General features: G+C 32.1%; 1 pseudogene; it reads left to right on the forward strand.

Annotated features, from left to right (window-relative positions):
• The first annotated feature begins 2269 nt into the window (after positions 1-2269).
• Positions 2270-2844, forward strand: LOC149531305 (putative F-box protein At2g36090; annotated as a pseudogene).
• Positions 2845-5464: the final 2620 nt, after the last annotated feature.

Consider the following 5464-nt stretch of genomic DNA (forward strand, 5'->3'; position numbering starts at 1 on the left):
TTCAATTTCTCCAATCTTAGCTTTGACTAGAGCTCCTTCATATGAAATTTCCATGACTCTACTAATTTCTTCAAATATTCTTCCTTCTTAAAGTTAGCGCCTTCATAAAATGCGATTAATTTGACTAGATTTTAGATTTACTTTAAGTTCTACATTTTTTATATAATTTTTAATTCTTACTTATTTCTAAAATTAAGAAAAACTAGAACTATTTATTTATTATTATAGCCTCTAATAATTAAAAAAACATAGAGGGGAAAATTAATTTTTCAAACAAGATCAAATACTATTGGGAAGTCTTTCGACTAAATGTTCTTTATATTTGTCTTCTTTTTAGAGGGGGCAGGCATTTATAGCACAATATGATCCATTGGTTCTCGTCCATTTTGCAGAGAAAGTGAAAATTTCACATATAACATTGCATGAACTATTATATATCTTTCTATCCCTTTTTCATTCTTTCTGAAATTTCTTTTCTTATTTTCAGGTGGGCATTTAGATTTATAAGACATCATGGCTGGAAAATATATGAATCGCAATCCCAATTTTTATCGTCAAATAAATTAGAGTTAATTGCTTTCAATGTCATTCAGTTCTTAAAGAAACAGACATGTTTGAATCTTTGGTAGAAGCTGCCCATTCCCACTCCATCTAAGCGCTCGGTGTTAGCAATTTACATGCCCGGATCCGTGCTGAAATAGTTTGTGCACCCATTCAAACCACGCATTTGATCACGCAGGCTCTTTTGCTGTTTAGAGTACGCATTATCAAGTTTCAGTTCTTATTTTTTAATGCTTCACAGATATGTACTGTCTCATCACAGCTGATTAAAAATACAAGAATAATTAAAACTTTGCACAATACAATGTGACTATGTCCATGATTTCCAAACTGTAACTTATATGTATAATGTTTCAACGCTCTCTATAAATTATTGAGAACTTTGATCTCTGCTCATTGCTGTATTTTATTTTAAAAGGAAAGTACTGTTTGTAAAGCTCATTAACCAAACTTTTATCTTCACAAGCTTCTTGCATGAATGCATGGTACAAATATATCAACTATTTTCTTAAACTTATACATCTTTAACTACATTCATTCTATTTCAATTACACAACCAACCCACCACAATAAAAGGAAGGAACTTTGACGCTTACGCTCTTATTCAAAATTCCTTTATCATATTATGCCAAATTTCTCTTTTTTATTTCGGATAAAATCATGGTTCAAGCGTGCGTATAAAATTCCCCGTTGATAATATTTTGTTTCTTGACTCGCTATCATCTTAACCTAACCTGTTACGCCTGACCCAGCTTAATTACATTTTTTAGGTGGCAATTTCGTGCAAATATTAAATTCTTGTCTTATCTCTTAATGGGGAGGGAAACAGCCATGACCACATTACTGTCTTCATTCATCACGTTTTGAAGGAGCCACTTAAGAAAGCTAACTCCTTTTTATTGCACAGACCACTACGCAGTTTTTAGTTTTTAAATTTGTTTGATTATAAATTTAAGCAATTTATCAAGTCAACGTCGATCGACTCCGCACTAATCGTCATTGTTTCTGCTTGTTTCTTCTTTCCAACTACTTTAATTACTGATATTGTTTCCGCTTGTCTCTTCCTTCCAACTACTTCAATTATTATTCAGTTGGGTACCTGAATCTAAAAATAAAGTGATCTGATATTAATCAATAGAATTTAAAAGAAAAGAAGAAGAAAAACGGTGATAGTTTTAAATGAAGCAAATTTTTTAATGCAACTGGTAACGTCAGAACAGTTAGGAGATTGGGTGAAGCTCGTGTCAATAAAACTAGCCCCAACCCGTATTATTCAAATTATTTCAATTTGCAAACTAAAACTATATTTCATTATTTTTACATACGTGCGATATTCTAAGTTCGAATGTCCAAATTCTAAATTTTGACAATAAAATACTTCAGTTTTAAAATAAACAAAATCTTGAACCCATTCATGATATCAGAACGATAGAGATGCATGGTGGGGAATACTAAGATTGTCGGTCGAATACATTTTGGCCCCTATTAGATATTCGCGCAAGGAATCTGATCTCGTAATTCTTAAGACGACTTCTGTTCACGCGGTGAAACATTAATCTGATCGCTACATTGTCTAATTCTATGGACAAAACGATTCTCCTCAAGTGATGTAATGCACACGTCACCGTATTCATTAAAGATATTATATTTATAGAGAGCTAATCAGGCATAGAAATTAGACTTGAAGTGGATATTGAGTGTAAGAGCAATGTCTCTGAGCAGTGATATTGTTCGAGAAATCTTAAAGAGAGTGGACGGCACCACTCTTAATGTTGCAGCTCTGATATGAAGTTAATTGTTAAGGAACAAGGCCTATGGGAGGATGCTTGTTCATCACTTTGGCCTTCAACAAAAAAAGATGAGGTTAAACAGTTGATTTATGCCTTGGGTGGGTTCAGCAAGTTCTATGCAGATTGTTTTCCCCTTATCGATATTTCCCAAAAAGATTGTCAAGAAATTTTCAATCTTTTTGAGGAAGATGATGAAGTTTCTCTATCCGATTTTGTCCGTGTTGTAGACATTCATTACAACAATGAATCTGTTTACTCCAAAGTTGTCATGAAAATTCCAGCTAAAGCTGATATCATAGATTGTGGGTCATCCACAGTATTTCCATTGGTAATAGATCTTCCTGGTAATTCTGATGGCACTCTCGTTTCGAATTCAGCTAATGAGGAGAAAGATTTAGAGGGATTCGTATTTTTGGGTAATTTGAGCCTCAGTTGGATTCTCATCAATAGAAGAACAAAGGATGTTGTAAATTGTAGACCATTTTCCTTATAATTCAATAATGGCCAGACTTGGCAGGAACCATTCATTAGATTTAGCACTAGCAAACTATTACATAATAATTTAATAACATTAATTCAATATGATTTGGTAATATGATTACATAAGTTGAAATAATAAATATATTTGACCACCTTTTAGCCCTACAATTTTAGTTCACGGTTTTGTTTCTATTAGAGGACAAACATCTTTGAATGTCAAATTTAGGACATTATATTACGTCAATGAATAATTATCTCCCTCATTTAATAACCACACTTTGAGGATGCAATCAAGTCCATGAACTATTTCCTCATTTAACTAGGAATGTGATTTTGTCAAATTTACTTAAGGCACATTCAGAACTTTTCTCTAAAATAACATCACGTTCACCATGTTGACTTGAAGTACAATTCTACTAAAATTGGTGCTTGTACTAAATATAGTGCAATTATTTCATCAATAGTAACATAAATTAGATATTTGATAATTTTAAATCTTAAACTTATTATTGGAAACATCTACATTAGTAGATGTATCATTTCTGATTGATAAGAATGTATATAATAAGTCATTTTGGTAAAATAATTGCTCTCAAATCAATGCCAAGTACAAACAAGGGTTGTACACAGGTAGAGTCCTTGCCTAATGTAAGTGAACAAGAGGTACTATATGTACTTAGTATCTTAAAGGGTTGGTTTTGGATGATGAAAGAGGTTCCCTTTAACCTAGGCATAGATGAATTCTTCTATGAAATTTATTATTTTAAGAAAATGAATTTAGAGCATAGAAGTAGACTATAATTTGCATTCAGAAATAATGATATATTTTTTTATCATGAATAGAAATAAAAAAAGTAGACAAAAACAATGTTCTAAATCAAATTCCTTTTATAGAAAATAAGTTGAAAGTATTAGTTCCAATATTTTAAATTCACTTAAAACTTAACTATTATGGTTTTTAAGGCCTAAGAGAGATCAATTTGTGCTATAGTAGTAGTAATAATGTTTTAATAGAAAATGTAAGTATTGTCTTGAATATATTATGGTTCTAAATTCTAGAACCAAAAATTAGATGAAAAATAGAATTGGCAAGGTAAAAAATTGATGGTGTATGAGCACCTAGGCTAACCCCTAAACCAAGTTTTAGGTTTTTTATTTTGGCTTCTACTGACCTTAGCCAAGTTAGTTAGATCTATTTGGACCTTAGAAGGTCATGGTTAAGTTTTTTTCTAGGTGGAGTTGACTATGTTCAATCCACTTTAGGTGGTTTGGTTTTGCTTGCTTTATGTTGTTTGTGTTTAGGTTTTTAGAGGTTATGGGTCTTAAACGCTAAAAGGTTTGAGGAAGGTATCATTTTGAAATTATCTTGTCCTTTTTGACATTAAGGTCATTTTTTCCATTAGTGACTCACACTTAGTTAGTTGGTTATATTGATACCAAGCTTGAGAACCTATGTATAGTTCATACAAAGCATAGTAGTGTTTACCAAGTTGTTTAGTGCAAGCGATAGAAACTCTAGTGTTAAGTGAGCTCCACAGTGTTAACTAAGCTACACAATGTTAACCATGCTCTCTAGTGTCTATTGAGCTTGAAGTGTTAGTGATGTGAATCTAGTGTTGATTGAGCCATGGAGTGTCAACTAAATGATTCAGTATATGCCAAGTTTCATGGTTTTCACCAAGTCACACAATGCTAAATGAGTTTAAGCTACTTTAAAGTGATCACTATGAATCGAGCCTCTTCATTAATTGAGTGTTAGACTATGTTGAGTATTGATGGTGGTTGTTGAGTATCAAAACATCACCCACTCTATCTTCAAAGCCCAAGTTATAGCAGTTGGGCCAACTTTATAGATTATGTTGAAATTGGTATCATAGCCAACTCTAGTAAGTTATGATTTGGATTAGTATATATGTATATATTTTATTATATACAAATATGAAGAGTGTAGAGATGTGAAGATTATGTGATGAGTAGAATTATGAATTAAGGAAGGCTACAAGTAGTATAAGGGACAACAAAGATATATCTATCACAACAAGGTGATCATTACAATTCAAGAAAACTCAACTAACAAATTAAAGTTGCAAATTATATATCAGCCACTAGTTCATCCTAACAAGTGTATCGATCAAATCCTTTAATCAGGTAGACTAAATAGTCTTTGGTAAATCTCTTAATTGAGTGCATACTTCATTGTATATCTTGTAAATCCTTTGACAACTTGGACCTCACAATCCTTATTACTCCTAACAGGGTAGAACATCAGAAGTGGTCAATTGTAAGCCTTAATAGGCCAACTTTATACTATAGTACTAAAGCTTGTGGGTATCATTCCCACCCCAATTTTACTTTCTAATTGGAAGGTTTCTGGGTCACCATATCTTGTGTCAAATTGCTATGAATGTTTATTTTCTTTCATTCTTTCACACATGTAATTAGATCAGTATATCATATGAAGGATTAATTGGTGAAGTTAGATAAAAAATTATTGGTTACTGATTCACCTCTCCTCTCTCAATAATCCTATCTATCATATATTTTCAAAAATTGTTAGCAGGCATTATGGTTCTCATAGAAGAAGTTTAACAACTTGAGCAAAGATCAGAGGCAATAGAGGTATATGGGCTAGA

This window comes from Cupressus sempervirens, chromosome 11 (assembly GCF_028749045.1).
Source record: "Cupressus sempervirens isolate cs-2001-9-10 chromosome 11, ASM2874904v1, whole genome shotgun sequence".
In the NCBI taxonomy this organism is placed as follows: Eukaryota; Viridiplantae; Streptophyta; class Pinopsida; order Cupressales; family Cupressaceae; genus Cupressus; species Cupressus sempervirens.